The sequence below is a fragment of the Callithrix jacchus genome, chromosome 10 (genome assembly GCF_049354715.1).
Source record: "Callithrix jacchus isolate 240 chromosome 10, calJac240_pri, whole genome shotgun sequence".
Taxonomy (NCBI): domain Eukaryota; kingdom Metazoa; phylum Chordata; class Mammalia; order Primates; family Cebidae; genus Callithrix; species Callithrix jacchus.
The window spans coordinates 92,169,600-92,189,634 of NC_133511.1; the positions used below are offsets into that span (position 1 = coordinate 92,169,600).

At 37.4% G+C, this 20,035-nt stretch overlaps 1 long non-coding RNA gene across 2 annotated transcripts in view; it reads right to left on the reverse strand.

Annotated features, from left to right (window-relative positions):
* Window positions 1–20,035, reverse strand: part of LOC118145471 (uncharacterized) — a 94,952-nt gene that overhangs the window by 44,869 nt on the left and 30,048 nt on the right. For both annotated transcript variants that reach the window (XR_013522783.1, XR_004730571.3), the window contains one exon: window positions 6,200–6,374. This is a non-coding gene — a long non-coding RNA (uncharacterized LOC118145471). The remainder of the gene's footprint in view (window positions 1–6,199; window positions 6,375–20,035) is intronic.

A 20,035-nucleotide genomic window follows, 5' to 3' on the forward strand; every position in this document is an offset into this window, starting at 1 on the left:
AGTTCTCATGCTGTGTTTTTCAGCTCCATCAAGTAATTTATGTTCTTCTGTAGGCTAGTTATTTTAGTTAGCATTTCATCTAAACTTTTTTCAAGATTCTTAATTTCTTTGCATTGGGTTAGACCATGTTCCTTTAGCTCAGAGAAGTTTGGGCTTTGGATTTTTAAGGTTTAGTATAAATGTAATTTTAACAGTTCAATGTGCAGAAATAATCAGGTACTCCACATCAAGCACTGGGGTAAAGATACAAAGTTGATAAACCATTGACCTTAAGCTCTAGAAAGTCTACTTCAGTCTAATAGAGGAAACAAGCATGCAAGCAGGTAAGATCCGTTCAACAGATGGTGGTGAGATACAGAATCCAGAGGCCACATGGGGAATAAAGTAATTCATTATGATAAAGAAGGGAGGAAGGGACATCAGGAAGTCTTACAGAAAAGGATGCCATCTGGGTGAATTTTGAGGTACAAGTGTGAGTGTGGAAGGCAGACAAAATGGCCAAAATATGGAGTCCAGAACAAGAAAAGCCTTTCTTGACCTTTCCAGAATGAAATAAATTTTCTCTCTGTGATCCACTCATAGGATTTTATTATATTCCCTTACAATCACAGTTAATATTTACTGAGATCATATGATGTGCCAGACATTGTTTAAAGAATTCATAAAGATAAAATATTGAATTAAATCATCCCTGCCATCTGTCAGGTAGATCTATTACTAGTCCCATTTAATGGATAAGGAAACTGAAGTACACCAAGCCCAAGTAACGTAATCAAGCTGGTAAGTGACAGAATGCTCACCCCGTAGATTGGCTTCAGAGTTGAAACTGAGAAGTACTATATATACTGCTTCTTAGCACATAGCAAATTTAATTTTTTAGAAAACTCATTTACCATGCAAAACAAGCCTGATAGTTGTGTATCACCTATGTTCCTCTCTAATTTCTATTTACCTATAGTAATGTGTATGTGTGTCCACAAGCAAACCAATTCAGAATCTACATATTGCAGGTATCTCTCTTCATTGTCTCAACAACCAATGCAGCTTCAGTGACAACCTAATTTGTATATAAAGTCCTATTTTCTGACCCGACTTTCAATTTCATATTGCAAACAAACTATAGCTTTCTTCATGTATATAGCTCAGGGAGCCTCATATTGATTTCCAACACTGAACTTGTTATCAGTCTCCCGAAACTTACTCATCTTTTTTTTCCTTCCTTAGATAATAACTCTGTCATCTTCTACGTTGCAAATATTTATTCTGTATATACTGTGAAGCATTACATTTGAAATTGTGAATGGCTACAATTATTCCCTTTAGTTAGCAGGAAAAAAGTCTATGTCAAAGTAGAAAGGGCATGGAACCATAAATCAAGAAGTCCAGCTAATTCCTGACTTTACTCCTTTACTAGTCCTGTAAATATTAGTAAACTACTAGTATTTACTAGTACTAGTAAGTGTGGCTGCATGCACATTATTTATTGAGCAGCTAGTTGAGAGGAAGAGATGGCATAACACCTGGCAAGGATAGAATAAAGAACACAGAACAAAGAAGCAATGATCCTACAGTTGGTAAAACACTCTTTGTTTCTCCTTACTGCATTCATGTCATTGAAACATGATTTTCTTTAGAAAGTTACATCTTGGAGTCCATATATAATAATAGTAATAGCAACACTTTAGTAAACAATTATACAGGAACTGTATATAGGACATCATCCTGTTTAATCTTACAACATCCCAGTGAGTATATAGCATTGTCCTCAATATGTGGATAAGGACATTAAAGCTCACAGCAGAAAATAGGAATATCAAGATTTGAACTTGTTCTACCTATCTTCAAAATACATGCTCTTTATCCTATATTTTGCTGGTTAACCTGCTCCCTTATTCAGGTCCTGAGTTGAAGAGAGAGCTGAAAAATAGCATGCATTTACCTCAAACTCTTGCAATTGAGGCTAAGTGGTTCAGTTGGAAAGCCAGAGGCCCACCACCATTTATTGCTAATGCCCCTTCCTTTCTGTGGGAAGGGTGTCTTCCTCATGTCTATTTCTCAACTGCTGGATAGTTCAAGGATAAATAATCTCAAGCTATTTGGGGAGTAGATCCAACCAGTTTCCAGAACCTAATTAAAAAAATGTCTCCTAGTCCTTTAATGGGAGGACCCTGTTTAATTCTGAGGTTAGCAACAATTCTAAATATTTGAGCTCATACAGGTTTCTAAAAATGTACTGTAAATGTAAAACCAATTTTAAAGCAAGAAGTATCACTTTATAAAACTATTAGCCCAATATCTGTGATCTATAACATAAAAGAAACAAGACTTTGGTAAGATAGAAGATACCACACATAGAAATGAAAATGCAGTGAAAGATAAACATTAGTAATTTGGAAGAAGTGTGTTACCTTCTGACTGGTGTTGACCTGTTTGAATATTTACTTATAAAGACTAGGGTGTCAATTTTATTACATTGTCTTCCAGAGAGATTAATAAACATGACAAATTTCTCATTGCTGGGACCACTATGGCCTATAAAATAACTATTTGGATTACTTTATAATTTTTATAATCTCAATAAAATCAATAGCCTTTGACTTTGTATACAAAGAATGAATTACATAGACTAGAGAAGTGTTACATTTAAATCTCACAGTAAAATTTATCCTATTGGGCAAAGGTGCCCTTCAAGATGGGGGCCTAGATGATAGATAAACACACACACATACAAATCCAGTTTGTTTATGATGAATGGGTATGAGTTTTATCTTATTAAATCATCTTGCAGAAGAGAGACACAGAGACAGAAGATATAATCCTAAATTTACTTCTAAATGTACAAAAATAGAAACAACATACACCAGTATCACAATGATACTAATAAACACATGCCCCCTTCATTACAGACCTATTCAATATATTCTGAGGCTCCAACCATGATTGCTGGATACAGTTTGGCTATTTGGAGATAAAAAGAAGCAGAAAACACAGATTCCCACTTTCTCTTTCTGCATATAAGAACACCAAAAAAAGGGAATATTTGCTCTAGTTCCAATGGCCTGTTGGTTTCACAATAAGGACTATATACCAGTGGTCTTGACTTTTAGGCCAATACACGAGAAACTCTACAAACTTGTTCATTTATTTATTCAGATATAAATAATGTTTATCTATCTATCCACCCATCTATCTATCTGCACCACCATGGATTATGCTAGTTTACTGATCAGGGAACAGCCAAGCAGATTCAACTCTTAATCATGAATGTTATAGACTACTAAGAATTACAGGAAAAAATACAGATAATTTTACAAGTAATTAAACAATTTAAGACTGTGATAAGTGCTATGAAAGAGTAGAATGCTTGAAAATGCATTAAAAGTTCTTTATCCTCTTCCATTGGTCTATATGTCTGTTTTTATGCCAGTATCATGCTGTTTTGTTTATTAAGCTTTGTAGTATAATTTGAAGTCTGATAATATGATGTAACAAACTTTGTTCTTTTTGCTCAGGATTGTTTTGGTTACTCTGGGTCTTTTCTAGTTCCATATAAATTTTAGGATTTTTTTTTTCTATTTCTTTGAGGCATGTCATTCATATTTTGATAACAATTGCACTGAATATGTTGATTATTTTGGCCATACTGGCCAAAGAAATTTCAGAATTTTATTGGCATTTTGATCACTAAAAACTGCTAGTCTCAAGTCCAGGGTAAATTGAAAAGCCCTGAATGAAAACAGAATGTACACATGTGTATACGTATATCTTCCATAGCTGTAGCAAGACTATAATTTAAATATTACCCATATTTTAATTACTCTCAGTGTATACATGCCACAGTATTGAGGACAGTAGTCTCTTCTTGGACACACAGACATATTCTATGTAATATACATAAATATGTTAATAATTTTCAAATTTATATTTTGAGTCTTGCTCTCTTTTTGCATTTCAGATCTACGTATCTACTGCCAACCATCCAACTCTGTCTGCTTGTCCTCCAGGGAGAGTAACTCACATATCCAAGATGAAACTTGTAATTAGCCATCTCAGATTCCAAAATGCTCTTTTTTCTATATTTTTGACACTGGTTAATAATATTATCCTTTATCCAGTCACCCAACTGCTACACAGTTGTATTGCAAGCATAGCCTGTGTAGCCACCACAACCATCAACATACTAAATTGTGCCATTACCACGTAACACACTCCCAGAACCCTCTATAGCCACACCCATCTCCTTCCTTCCACTATGTGGCTTCCCATCCCCCATTGTGTGCATTCCCTCGCCACCTCCTGACCCTCGCTCTGTAACCACTAAGGCTTGCAATCACTAAGAGCCATTTGCTCTTTATCTTTGTGTTATTTCCTAAGTACAACATAAATAGAATTGTGCAGTATATATTCTTTTAACATTGGCTTCTTTCAATCAGTGTAATTTCCGGAGAGTCTTCCATGTTGTTGCACATATCAATCAATAGTTTATTCCTTTATATTGCTGAATTGTATTCCATGGGACTAATATACCATAGTTTACTTAACAGTGGCTTCTAGTTTGGGTCTATTATGAATTTACTATAAGCATTGTGTATAAATTCCTGTGTGACAATAAGTCTAACATTTTGTCTGATAAATGCACAAGAGTGCAACTGATGGACGCCAGGGTGAACTTATTTTTAGTCTTGAAATGAACTGCCAAGCTATTTTCCATAGTAACCACACTATCTTCCATTCCCACCAGTAATGTATAAGTGATACAGTTTCTCTGCATCCTCACCAGCATTTGGTGTTATCATTATTTTTTATATTAGTTATATTATTCTAAGCTGATAAAAAGTACATTCATGCAGCCCATCCATTTCAATTTGTTTTTAATGCCATTCTTTTAAAATAAAATATTAATTAAACAATTTCCTTGCAAAGAAATTAAATGCCCCCAGGATGTTCAAATTAAAATTAAAATTTTCAAAATTATGTAACATGGAAAAAATAAGATTATTAATGTAAAACAATACAAAAGTCAAAAAAACAGAGTAAAGGGTCAAGAAATAATTTCCTAAGATATTTGACAGATACTCTAATTCAGGCACCATGACTGAAAGCCTGATTTATTTTGAAATTATAATGCAGAGGCACAAATTCCATTCTCATTAAAAAGATGTGTGCATATTTGGCATTATAATAGAAAACTTAATTGAACAAACTTTTCAAATAATAGGAATAAATATCCCAGCCAGTGAAAATGTTAGGGAAAGCTTTAGTCCAAAAAAACAGAGCCATGGGGGAAAAAAAATCACTTTCTAGTGACAAGAATCAGAAAATAAGAGTATAAAGGAAGACTACAAGTCTTTATACTGCTTGATTGAGTCATGAAAGTCAGACATAATTGAAAATATGAGTTAGAGCTTTGTATATTCTGGGCACCAGTTCAATGTTAACTAAGGTCACTGAAGTAATGAGTAATCTCTATGGCTGGTCACATGACCAAGCTGAAATTCATCAGTAATTACTGTCTAGTTCTTAATCCATAGTCAGGATTTATAAGAAAACCACTAGCAGAACTGGAAAATCTGATAGCAGCCTCACCAGAATCAAAGTGACTAATGAAAGAAAATAGGGTATGGACTAGAATCCAACATCCTCCAAAAGCTAGCTGTTTCCTTCAGTTTGGTTGAAATCGAGCCATTGAGTAAAGGCTTAACAATAGGATTTAGCAGCCTAAATGATAAATTTGGGGATTCACTGCTTATTTGATCTTAAAATATTGCTAATCACAGAAGGCTAAATGCAAACTGGGTAGGACCAGGACTTAGAAATAGGCACTCCTAGTAGGCTAGGGCAAGTTCTAGAGCTATAGTATCCTATATGGTAACTGCTAGCCATGTGTAGCCATTTAATGAAAATTTAAACTAACTAAAATTGAATAAAACAAAAAGTTTAGTTCTTCAGGTGCAGTAGCCATATTTCAAGTGGTCAATAGTGAAGTTTGGCTAATGACTAATAGTTGGAAAGAAGACATAGAACATTTAATCATGACCAAAAAATTTGTTACATAATACTGTTCTAGAGAGAAGTACAAATGTGTAACTATACAAGGAAGAATTCCAGGCAGGCACTTAGAAGAGAGTGTATTAGTTTGCGAGGGCTGCCATAACAAAGTGCCACAAGCTGATCAGCTTAAATAACAGAAATTTATCACCTCACAGTTCTGGAAAGTAGAAGTCTGAGATGAAGTTCTCAGCAAGGCCAAGATCCCTCTGAAGACACTGGGGAATGATTTCTCTCTCCTAGCTTCTGATGGTTGCTTGACTGTGACAGCATAACTCCACTCATCACATATCTCCATTCATGTTTGCCTCTCTGTCCAAGTTTCCCTTTTTTTAAAATAAGAATATCAGTTATATTGGATTAGGAATGCACCTTATTCCAGTATGACCTCATTCTAACTAATTATGTTTACAATGACCCTATTTCCAAGTAAGGTCAGGTTCTAAGGCACCGGCAGTTAGGACTTCAACATATAACTTACGGACTTCACAATTTAACCCATAACATATAGTATCCAGGGTATATGGTGACATTTTTAAAGTGTTAGCAAGGCATCAAGACCTAAAATATGCCCAGTAGTCCAGAATGAAAGATTGATGGTGAAGAGTCACAATAGAAATTTTAAAATAAAATAATATGCAAAGTTTCTGGCAGCAGAAAAATATTTCTGTTAGCAGGACAATAATTTTCTCTCAAGCTTCTTTTTTCATTTATTATTATTCCTTTCATATTCAGGCTCTGAGATTGAGACTCAAGGATAGAATTTTGGCCCCTTGCAAAAGGTCAGGCCAAGGTTCTAAAGAGGCTGAGAAAGTCATTAGCTTACCAAGGATGATAATAAAGGATCCCAAAACAAGTCAATGCCACAATTATCAAAAGAAGATGTATGGTAAAGATACAATCTTGAGAATCAAGCAAAAATCCAATTATTATGGCTGAAACACAGGTTATGACCTAAACAGTTTAAAAACAGAATCAATCACCTATGAATTAAGGTAGAGCTTTTAAAATATCCCTTCCTATCTTCTCCTCCATAAAACCAACCCTTCCAAGCAAACCCTGCTTTCCCATCCTGGCATTATTCTTTTGGCCACTATCCTATCTACTTTAACTGCTTGACTTGACCAGCTCCATCAAGAATCATGCTTCTGATTCTTCTGCATCAGAAACTACAGTTTCTTATTCACTGAAAGTATCATCTTGTCTTTCAAACACAGTGCTCAATTATGTTGTTAAATCCCTGACTACTAGGGCCCATTCTCTTACTTTTCCTTCCTGCCCTTCAAGATTTCTAAAATAATAATCTCCTTTCAGCTCATCCAAGTCCTGGAACCTCCTTACACCACCACATCTTCCCCTAAACTAGTTGTTTTGCACACCGAAGAAGCATTCTGGTCATGATGTGTTTTTTCACCTATTTTTCCATCTGGGTAGAACACTCCACTATCAACTCTCAACTCTGAAGGTAAAATGAGATTTAAAAGCAGCATTGCTTTCACAGTTTCTTCAGATCTCTTCTCTACTTTTATCCACATAGAGATTGCAGGCTCATGTTTCTAAGGATCTACTAGAACCACTTTTAGTAATTCCAAGCTTCCAGTGAGCACCCAAGCTTCCAATGATAGGGATCTTCTTTGGACAACCTAAATCAACCTCCAAGGTGCTGACTGACAAGAATAATGCAATTTTTCACCTAAAACATCATGTCTTCTGCCAGCATTCATGAAACTATAAGAGGTTAACTTGTTAGCTTGAAAGTAGGGTGAAATCTCAGACCCTTTACAGTTCTTGATAAGTAATTTCTAGTTAGACTTCCAAACAACCGTGTGATATACTATTTCTTGATATTCACGGACAAATAGATTTTTACTCAAAATAATTGAGAGAAATTAAGGATTAAATAACGTGTCTGGGTCAGATTACTATATTTTACAATAGACACCTATGAAGTGATTTTGAAAAGTTTGTGGAAAATTTGAATTAAAAGATGAAAATAAATATGTAAACATTATTTCTTACCATAAGCTCCATCAAATTCAGGACACCTTAGTAAGCAATCATACCGGCCATTTAGTTTATTCCTGAAAACTGAAGGTCATGGAAATTTAACCACCTCAATGCAGTCATTTATTATTATTATTATTATTATTTTTTTTTTTTGAGACGGAGTTTCGCTCTTGTTACCCAGGCTGGAGTGCAATGGCGCCATCTCGGCTCACTGCAACCTCCACCTCCTGGGTTCCGGCAATTCTCCTGCCTCAGCCTCCTGAGTAGCTGGGATTACAGGCACGCGCCACCATGTCCAGCTAATTTTTTGTAGAGAAGGGGTTTCACCATGTTGACCAGGATGGTCTCGATCTCTTGACCTCGTGTTCCACCCGCCTCGGCCTCCCAAAGTGCTAGGATTACAGGCTTGAGCCACCGCACCCGGCCTATTATTATTATTATTTTGAGATGGAGTCTTGCTCTTTCATCCAGGCTGGAGCACAGTGGTGTAATCTTGGCTCACTGCAACCTCCGCCTCCTGGGTTCAAGTGACTCTCCTGATTCAGCCTCCAAGTAGCTGGGATTACAGGTGTGTGCCATCATGCCCAGCTAATTTTTGTATTTTTAGTAGAGACAGGTTTTTACCATGTTGGCCAGGCTGGTCTGATTTCAAATGATCCTCTTGCTGGGCCTCCCAAAGTACTGGGATTACAGGCCTGAGCCACCACACCCAGTCATCATTTCTAATTATTAACTGAAGAAAAATAAATGCCTTTTACAGATTTTTTTAAGATTAGGAAATGAAAAGAAGTCAGAAACCGAATCATGACTGTAAGGTCATTGCCTAATAATTTCCCATCGAAACTCTTGCAAAACTGCCCTTGTTTAATAAAAGGAATGAGCGGGAGCGCAATTGTGGTGGAGAATAACTCTGGTGAAGCTTTCCTGGGTATTTTTCTGCTAAAGTTTTGTCTAGCTTTTTCAAAATACTCTCATAAGAAACAGATGTTATCATTCTTTAGCCCTCTACTAAATCAACAAGCAAAACGACTTAAGAATCCCGAAAAAGCTGTTGTCATTACCTTTGCTCTTGACTAGTCTGCTTTGCTTTGACTGACCACGCCCACTTCTTAGTAACCATTGGTTTGATCTTGCTTTGTCTTCGTGATCATACAATTAAAGTCATGTTTTATTTCATGACAATTCTTTGAAAAAATGCTTCAGGATTTGAGTCCACTTGTTTAAAATTTCCATTGAAAGTTCCACTCTTGTCTGCAGCTCATCTGGTTTTGGCACCCATTGAGGGAAAAGTTTGTTAGAATTTAATATTTTAGTCAGAATTGTATAAGCTGAACCTGTTGAGACATCAGTGATGTTGGCCATTATTTGTACTGTTAATTGTTTGTCCTCTTTATTTAGGGCATGGACTAGATGAGTTTTTCCTCACAGATTAATGTGGATGGTTTGCCACTATGGGCTTCATTTTCAAAATCAACCTGTCCTTTCTTAAAATGATTTATCTGTTTGAAAATTGCTGATTTATTTAGGATATTGTTCTCATTAAATTTTTGTAAAGCAATAATGATTTCACCATTCTTCTACCCAAGCTGCCCCATAAATTTGCTATTTGTTCTTGCTTCAATTTTAACAGAATACATTTTGCTCTGATAGTGAATCTTTGAAATTTCAAACTTTTTCTTATCCTCAAATTACATACTGTTCATATAAGTTATAACAAGTTAGTATGAGTTTATTCTAAACCAAAATAATTCAATTCTATGCATAATTTCTTCATAACAATTTTTCTGTGAACTTTTTCAACAGCTCTCATATATCAGGAAGCCCACCTGGAAAATTCTGTTCTGGGTTCAATAAGACCAATTCTGACTAGCCAGCTCCATATGGCTCTAGGCTAGTATGAAAACATTATTATTATAATTGCTTTTACTCCATAGGTCAAGAAATTAAGTTGAGGATTCTGCTGATTGCATATAAGCCCACTCTAAATACATGTTCAGAAACTAGGGAAGTTAATACTGGGTGAACTTTTAGATGCAATGGACCCATTGTGAGACAGGCCAGTACCAGGAATCCATTTATTACCTGACCCCTATATACCTCTACTCTAACAGGATGATGGCATTTTCATAACTTGGACCTTTTATCCAAAAGATATTGAGAGTCTAGGGTTTTCCCTTTCCTAGTTATACCAGGTAAAGTTCCCAAGTCTGTTTGAGGAAAAACTGAAGGAATCACCACTATTATTTCTTGTTATGGTATTTCAGGGTCCTTTATCAAGGAAAACTCACTTTTTTTTTTAAATTTTTTATTGGATTTTAGGTTTTGGGGTACATGAGCAGAGCATGCAAGAGAGTTGCGTATGTACACACATGGCAGTGTGCTTTGCTTTTCTTCTCCCCTTCACCCACATTTGGCGTTTCTCCCCAGGCTATCCCTCCCCACCTCCCCATCTCACTGGCCCTCCCCTGTTCCCCACAATAGACCCCAGTGTTTAGTACTCCCCTTTCTGTGTCCATGTGTTCTCATTTTTCATCACCCACCTATGAGTGAGAACATGAGGTGTTTCATTTTCTGTTCTTGTGTCAGTTTGCTGAGGATGATGTTCTCCAGATTCATCCATGTCCCTACAAACGACACAAACTCATCATTTCTGATTGCTGCATAATATTCCATGGTGTATATGTGCCACATTTTCCCAATCCAGTCTATTATCAATGGGCATTTGGGTTGATTCCAGGTCTTTGCTATTGTAAACAGTGCTGCAATGAACATTCGTGTACATGTGTCCTTATAGTAGAACGATTTATAGTCTTTTGGATATATACCCAGTAATGGGATTGCTGGGTCAAATGGAATTTCTATTTCTAAGGCCTTGAGGAATCGCCACACTGTCTTCCACAATGGTTGAACTAATTTACACTCCCACCAACAGTGTAAAAGTGTTCCTTTTTCTCCACATCCTCTCCAGCATCTGTTGTCTCCAGATTTTTTAATGATCGCCCTTCCTGACACCTTACACTAAAATTAACTCCAGATGGATTAAAGACTTAAACATAAGATCTGGCACCATAAAAACCCTAGAAGGAAATCTAGGCAAAACTATCCAGGACATAGGAGTAGGCAAGGACTTCATGAACAAAACACCAAAAGCATTGGCAACAAAAGCCAAAATAGACAAATGGGACCTAATGAAACTCCACAGCTTCTGCACAGCAAAAGAAACAGTCACTAGAGCAGATCGGCAACCAACAGAATGGGAAAAAATTTTCGCAGTCTACCCATCTGACAAAGGGCTGATATCAAGAATTTACAAAGAACTCAAACAGATTTACAGGAAAAAAACAAACAAGCCCATTCAAAAGTGGGCAAAGGATATGAACAGATACTTTATGAAAGAAGACATATATGAGGCCAACAATCATATGAAAAAATGCTCATCGTCACTGGTCATCAGAGAGAAGCAAATCAAAACCACATTGAGATACCATCTCATGCCAGTTAGAATGGCGATCATTAAAAACTCACTTTTTTTAACTGATGGGATCTGGGGATTAGAACTGGCCTGAGGTTTGGAACTGGGCAATGGAAAATTGCTTTATTAGCGTGGTTGATCTTTGTTGGTTGCTCATCTATTTTGCTTCTAGGAAGACTATGCTCTACAAGGCATATCCAAAGATCCTTATGAATCAGAACTTTTTAAAGGTCATTATGACCCTTCTGCCCATTTTTTAAATTTTTATTTTAATTTCCAGAGAACATGTGCAGGATATGCAGGTTTGAAACATAGGGAAATGCGCATCATGGTGGTTTTGCTGCACCTATCAACCCATCACCTTAGTATTAAGCCCAGTATCCATTAGCTGTTTTTCCTGATGCTCTCCCTCCCCCAAACCCCACTGACAGGTGCCAGTCTCTGTACAGCTCCCACATATGAGTGAGAATATGTGGTGTTTGGTTTTCTGTTCCTGTGTTAGTTTGCTGGGGATAATGGCCCCTAGCTCCATCCATATTCCTGCAAAGGACATGATCTCATTCCTTTTTATGGATGAATAATATTCCATGGTTATATGTACCACATTTTCTTTATCCAGTGTATCACTGATGCACATTTGGGTTGATTCCATGTCTTTGCTATTGTGAATAGTGCTGCAACAAACATACATGTATCTTTATAGTAGAATGATTTCTATTCCTTTGGGTATATACCCAGTAGTGGAATTGCCAGGTCAAATGTTATTTCTGGTTCTAGGTCTTTGAGGAATCACCACACTGTCTTCCACAGTGGTTGAACCAATTTCCATTCCCACCAACAGTGTAAAAGCATTCCTATCTCTCCACAACCTCAGGAGCATCTGTTGTTTCTTGACGTTTTAATAATTGCCATTCTGACTGGCATGAGATGGTATCTCATTGTGGTTTTGATTTGCATTTCTCTAATGATTAGTGATGTTAAACTTCTCTTCATATGTTTCTTGGCCACATGTATGTCTTCTTTTGAGCAGTGTCTGTTCATTTCCTTTGTCCCCTTTTTCGTGTTTTTTTTTTTTTTTGTAAATTTTTTAAGTTCCATGTAGACTCTGGATATTAGGCCTTTGTCAGATGGATAGATTGCAAAAATTTTCTCCCATTCTGTAGATTGTCTGTTCTCTATGATGATAGGGTTTCTTTCTGTGCAGAAGCTCTTTAGTTTAATTAGATCCCATTTGTCAATTATTGCTTTTGTTGTGATTGGTTTTGACATTTTCATCATGAAATCTTTGCCGGTGTCTATGTCCTGAATGGTATTGCCTAGATTTTCTTCCACGATTTTTGGTTTGGAGTTTTACATTTAAGTTTTCAATCCATCTTGAGTTCATTTTTGTATAAAGTGTAAGGGAGGCATCCAGTTTCAATTTTCTGCATATATCTAACCAGTTCTCCCACTACCATTTATTAAATAGGAACTCTTTCCCCATTCATTGTTTTTGTCAAGTTTGTCAAAGATCAGTTGACGGTAGATGTGCAGTCTTATTTCTGAGTTCTCTATTCTCTTCCATCGGTCTATATGTCTGGATTTTTTTTTTTTTTTTTTTGCTTTTAGCAATACCATGCTATTTTGGTTACTGTTGCCGTATAGTATGGTTTGAAGTAAGGTAGCATGATGCCTTCAGTTTTGTTCTTTTTGCTGAGAATTGCCATAGCTATACAAGCTTTTTGTTTTTTGTTCCATAAGAATTTTTAAATACTGTTTTCTAATTCAGTGAAGAATATTAATGGTAGTTTGATGGGAATAGCATTGAATCTATAAATTACTTTGGACAGTGTGGGCATTTTCACAGTATTGATTCTTCTTATCCATGAGCATAGAATGTTTTTTCCACTTGTTTGTGTTCTCTCTGATTTTCTTGAGCCGTGGCTTGTAGTTCTCCCTGAAGAGCTCCTTCACTTCCCCTTTTAGTTGTATTCCTAGGTATTTTATTCTCTTTGTAGCAACTGTGAATGGGAGTTCATTCATGATTTGGCTATCTGTTTGCCTGTTGTTGGTGCATAGGAATGCTTGTGAATTTTGCACTTTGATTTTGTATCCTGTTGCTGCCCGTTTTGGGACTTATGCTCACTTTTCGCTTGGTGGTTAAGTGGTGTGGCCTTGTCTCTGCTATTCTGGGATTCTGCAATTAACTTGCCTCCTGAGGATCAGTTCTGTACAGCATCCGTTACCACCAGAAACAGCTTGGAAGATGTTTACTGTTTGACTTCAAGTATCACTATAAAGCTAGAGTAATCAAAACTATATTGTAACTCCTAAGAATAGAAAAATATATCGTGGAACAGAATAAAGAAATAGGTTACACTGAAATATCCAAGTGGCTTTTGATGAAGTGAGAAAATATTTTCAATGGGAAAGGAGCCTTTAAACAAATGGTCCATAATCTCATACAGAAAAATACTGAAACTTTATTGCAACCCCAGACCCTATATAAAGTTTAGTTTTACATGAGTAACGTACCCAAACTTAAAAGTCAAAACCATAAAATTTTAAGGAAAATATCTTCACACCTTGGAGGTAGGCAAAGATTTCTTATTCAGGGCACAGAAAGCGATAAGTGTAAAATTTTTAAAATCATAAGTATTATTTAATGTTTACTGAAAGATAATAAACTAGACTCATATATTATAGCCTCTCTCACTGAAGATCATACTAAAATTTATACATGTGAACTTTATTTTTTTCATTCTAGTTAATGATAAGGACATGAAATGTCATCAGTAAATGAACAAATCAGTTAAATTCTGTCAGACAAAAGCTGTGGTTACTGTAGCAATAAAGCAGAGCTTAGAATATTAGCACAAAAAGAATATAGGGAAGAAATAAACAAATTCGTCACAAAGAACCATGGAGAGCCAGGGAATTCAGCAAAAACACTGGTATAGCAATGGAGGACAGGAGTGAGATGCAGGGCTGAAAACAGGAGGCGTAATTTATTACAAAGTGTGATAAATGTCATGTCTCTCACTCGTATTTTTGTTTTGTTTCTTCTATGCACCAGGTAATATTATACTGCCCTGCCCCTGAAGTCAGAGATGCCAAGTGACTTGACTTGTTTAATTAGATGTTAATGAAAGTAATATCTGGCACTTCCTTTAACATCTATGACACTTTACTCAACTTTTATTTCTGTGGCACTCTACTCTCTTGGTTTGATTCTCACCCTTGAGATACAAAAACTTACTCTCTTTAACAGTCATCTTTTCCTGCCCATTCCCTAAATCCTGTGTTCTTTGTAGTTCTGTCCTAATCATCACAGATTTTCCACAGATGATCTCATTTATTCTAAGCTTTAATTACTATCTGCCCTCTGACTCTCAAATATACTGTATTAGTTCATTCTCACATTGCTATAAAGACATACCTGAGTCTGGGTAACTTATGAAGAAAAAAAGGATTAATTGACTGAAAGTTCCACCAGCTGTACAGGAGGCATGGCTGGGGAGGCCTCAGGAAACTTACAATCATGGTGAAAGGTGAAGGGGAAGCAGGCACAATCTTCACATGCATAGCAGGAGAGAGAGAGCAAAAAGGGAAGTGCCACACACATTTAAACAATCAGATCTTATGAGAATTTGCTCACTATCATGAAAACAGCATGGGAAAATCCACCCCCCTGATTCAATTACCTCCCACCAAGCACCATCTCAACATTGGGAATTACAATTCAACATGAGTTCTGGGTGGAGACACAGAGCCAAAATATATTATTCCATGCCTGGCCTCTCTGAAATCTCAAATTCCTCTCACATTTCAACACACAATCTTGCATTCCAGTCTCTGACAGTCTTACTCATTCTAGCATTAACTCAAAAGCCCAAGTCCAAAGTCTCATCTGAGACAGAGCAAGGCCCTTGCCCTATTAACCTATAAAAATCAAATCAAGTTTATTACTTCCAGGATACAATGAGGGCACAGGGAATATGTAAATGCTCTCATTCCAAACTGGAGAAATCAGCCAAAACTAAGGAACTACAGGCCTCATGCAAGTAGTCCTAAATCTTTTTTTAAAATATATTTTAATGCACTTTAGGTTCCGGGGTACATGTGCAGAACCTGCAGGATTGTTGCACAGGTACATACATGGCAATGTGGTTTACTGCCTCCATTCCCTCATCACCTATATCTGGCATTTCTCCCCATGTTATCCCTCCCCAACCTCACTACCCCCCACTGTCCCTCCCTCAGTCTCCCCAAACAGACCCCGGTGTGTGATGCTCCCATCCCTGTGCCCATGTGTTCTCATTGTTCAGCACCCACCTATGAGAACATGAGGTGTTTTATTTTCTGTTCTTGTGTCAGTTTGCTGAGAATGATGGTTTCCAGATTCACCCATGTCCCTACAAAGGACACAAACGCATTGTTTTTATGGCTACATAATATTCCATGGTGTATATATGCCACATTTTCCTTGTTCAGTCCATCATTGATGGACATTTGGGTTGGTTCAAGGTCTTTGCTATTGTAAACAGTGCCGCAATGAACATACATTTGCATGTGTCTTTACAATAGAACGATTTATAATTCTTTGGATATATACCCAGTAATGGTATATATCAAATGGAGTTTCTATTTCTAGTTCCTTAAGGAATCACCACACTGTCTTCCACAATGGTTGAACTAATTTACATTCCCACCAACAGTGTAAAAGTGTTCCTATTTCTCCACATCACACAAGTGTGTGTGATGATCAAGTCATGGTGGATAAGCTTTTTGATATGCTGTTGCAATCAGCTTGCCAGTATTGTATTGAAAATTTTTGCATCTATGTTCATCAAGGATATTGGCCTGAAGTTTTCTTGTTTAGTCTTTGCCGGGTTTTGGTATCAGGATGATGTTGTTCTTATAAAATGATTTGGGAAGAATTCCCTCTTTTTGGATTGTTTGGAATAGTTTCAGAAGGAGTGGTACAAGCTCCTCTTTGTATGTCTGGTAGAATTCAGCTGTGAACCCATCTGGACCTGGGCTCTTTTTGGTTGGTAGGCTATTAATTGCTGCCTCAACTTCAGCCCTTGTTATTGGTCTATTCAGGGTTTCAGCTTCTTCCTGGTTTAGGCTTGGGAGGGTGTTAAGTGTCAAGGAATTTATCCATTTCTTCCAGGATTTACTGGTTTACATGAATAGAGTTGTTTGTAGTAATCTCTGATGGTAGTTTGTATTTCTGTGGAATCTATGGTGATATCCCCTTTATTGCTTTTTATTGTATCTATTTGATTCTTCTCTCTTTTCTGTTTTATTAATCTGGCTAGTAGTATGTCTGTTTTTCTGATCTTTTAAGAAAAACCAGCACCTGGAAATTTATTAATTTTTTGAAGTTTTTTTGGTCTCTATCTACTTTAGTTCTGCTCTGATCTTAGTTATTTCTTGTCTTCTGCTAGGTTTCGAGTTTTTTTGATATTGCTCCTCTAGCTCTTTCAATTTTGATGATAGGGTGTCGATTTTAGATCTTTCCTTGCTTTTCATATGGGTATAATTTGTTGCTATAAATTTTCCTCTAGACACTGCTTTAAATGTGTCCCAGAGATTCTGGTACATTGTGTCTTCATTCTCGTCAGTTTCGAAGATCATCTTTATTTCTGCCTTCATTTCATTGTTTATCCAGTCAACATTCAAGAGCCAGTTGTTTCCATGAAACTGTGTGGTTCTGAGTTAGTTTCTTAATCCTGAGATCTAATTTGATTGCACTGTGGTCTGAGAGACTATTTGTTATGATTTTTGTTCTTTTGCATTTGCTGAGGGGTGATTTACTTCCAATTATATGGTCAATTTTAGAGTAGGTGTGATATGGTGCTGAGAAGAATGTATATTCTGTGGATTTGGGGTGGAGAGTTCTGTAAATGTCTATTAGGTTTGCTTGGTTCAGATCTGAGTTCAAGTCCTGGATATCCTTATTAATTTTCTGTCTCATTGATCTGTCTAATATTGACAGTGGAGTGTTAAAGTCTCCCACTATTATTGTGTGGGAGTCTGCTCTCATTGTAGGTCATTAAGAACTTGCTTTTTGTGTATCTGAGTGCTCCTGTATTGGGTGTATTTATATTAAGGATCATTAGCTCTTCTTGTTGCATTGATCCTTTCACCATTATGTAATGACCTTCTTTGTCTCTTGTGACCTTTGTTGGTTTAAAGTCTATTTTATCAGAGACTAGGATTGCAACTCCTGATTTATTTTGCTCTCCATTTGCTTGGTAAATCATCCTCCATCCCTTGGTTTTGAGCCTATGTGTATCCTTGCACATGAGATGGGTTTCCCGGATACAGCACATCGATGGGTCTTGAGTTTTATCCCATTTGCTAATCTGTGTCTTTTGATTGGGGCATTTAGCCCATTTCCATTTAAGGTTAATATTGTTATATGTAAATTTGATCCTGCCATTTTGATGCTAGCTGGTTCTTTTGCTCATTAGTTGATGCAGTTTCTTCACTGTGTTGATGCTCTTTACCATTTTTGGGGTGGCTGTACTGCTTGTTCCTTCCTATGTTTCGTGCTTCTTTCAGGAGCTCTTTTAAGGCAGGCCTGGTGGTGATGAAATCTCTGAGCAATTGCTTGTTTGTTAAAGATTTTATTTCTCCTTCAAGTATTATGCTTAGTTTGGCTGAATATTACATTCTAGGTTGAAAGTTCTTTTCTTTAAGGATGTTCAATATTGGCCCCCACTCTCTTCTGGCTTGCAGGGTTTCTGCCAAGAGATCTGCTGTGAGTCTGATGGGCTTCCTTTTGTGGGTGACTAGACCTTTCTCTCTGGCTGCCCTTAGCATTTTTTCCTTCATTTCAACCCTGGTGAATCTGATGATTATGTGCCTTGGGGTCACTCTTCTAGAGGAATATCTTTGTGGTGTTCTCTGTATTTCCTGGACTTGAATATTGGCCTGCCTTGCTAGGTTGGGGAGGTTTTCATGGATAATATCCTGAAGAGTATTTTCCAGCTTGCATTAATTCTCTCTGTCACATTCAGGTACACCTATCAAATATAGATTAGGTCTTTTCACATAATTTCATATTTCTTGGAGGCTTTGTTTATTTTTTTATTCCTTTTTCTCTAATCTTGCCTTCTTGTTTTATTTCATTGAGTTGATCTTCAATCTCTGATATCTTTTCTTCTGCTTGATCTATTCAGCTATTGAAATTTGTGTATACTTCGCAAAGTTCTCGTACTGTGTTTTCAGCTCCATCAATTCTTTTATATTCTTCACTAAGCTGTTTATTCTCACTAGCTTTTCATCAAACATTTTACCAAGGTATTTCGTTTCTTTGCATTGGGTTAGAACATGTTCTTTTAGCTCAGAGAAGTTTATTATTACCCACTTTCTGAAGCCTGTTTCTGTCAATTCATCAGACTCATTTTCCATCCAGCCTTGTTCCCTTGCTGTTAAGAAGTTGTGATCCCTTGGAGGAGGAGAGGCTTTATGATTTTGGGTGTTTTCAGCATTTTTGTGCTGGTTTCTTCCCATCTTTGTGGATTTATCCACCTCTGGTCCTTGTAGTTGGTGACATTCAGATAGGGTCTCTGAGTGCATGTCCTGTTTGTTGATGATGAAGTTATTTCTTTCTGTTTCTTAGTCTTCTTTCTAATAGTCAGGTCCCTCTGCTGTAGGACTGCTGAGGTCCACTCTAGACCCTCCTTGCCTTGAGATCACCTGCAGTGGCTGCAGAACAGTAAGGATTGCTGTCACTTTCTTCTTCTGTTATCTTTGTCCCAGAAGGCTACCTGCAAGATGTCAGCCTGAGCTCTCCTTTATGAGGTGTCTCTTTGGACATAGAGCGGTTGGGTAGCTACTTGAGAAGACAGACTGTCCCTTATAGGAGCTCAAGTCTGAGCTGTGAGCTCCATTGTTCCATTCAGAGCTGCTGGATAGGTACATTTAAGTCTGCTGCAGCAGAACTCATAACTGCCTTTTTTTCCGAGGTGCTCTTTCCTGTTAAGGTGGGGCTTTATTTATAAGATCCTGATGTGCCGCTGCCATTTTTCAGAGATGCCCTGCCCAGTGAGGAGTAGCTTAGTCACAGTCTGCCAGCAGAGGTGTTGCTGAACTGCCGTGGGCTCTGCCCAGCTGCTGTCTTAACTTCCTTGCAGTTTTGTTTATAGAGGTATAGTTAGAACTGCCTCAGTAATTGCAATCTGCCTCAGAAATGGCAGGCTGCCTCAGTAATGGCAGAATGCCTCGGTAATGGTGGACTGCCTTGGTAATGGTGGACTGCCTCAGTAATGGCAGACTGCCTCAGTAGTGGTAGACTGCCTCAGTAATGGCAGAGACCCTTCCCCTCACAGAGCTAGCCCGTCCCAGGTCCAGCTGTGCTTGCTGGGAAATTCTCTATCCAGAACATTTCAGATTGCTGGTCTTTGTAGGGGTGGGACCCGCCAAGCCAGATCACCTGGCTCCCTGTTTCAGCCCCCTTTTCTTCAGTTGAATGGGTGACTGTCTCCCAGCCACCATTCTGTCATTCCAGGCACC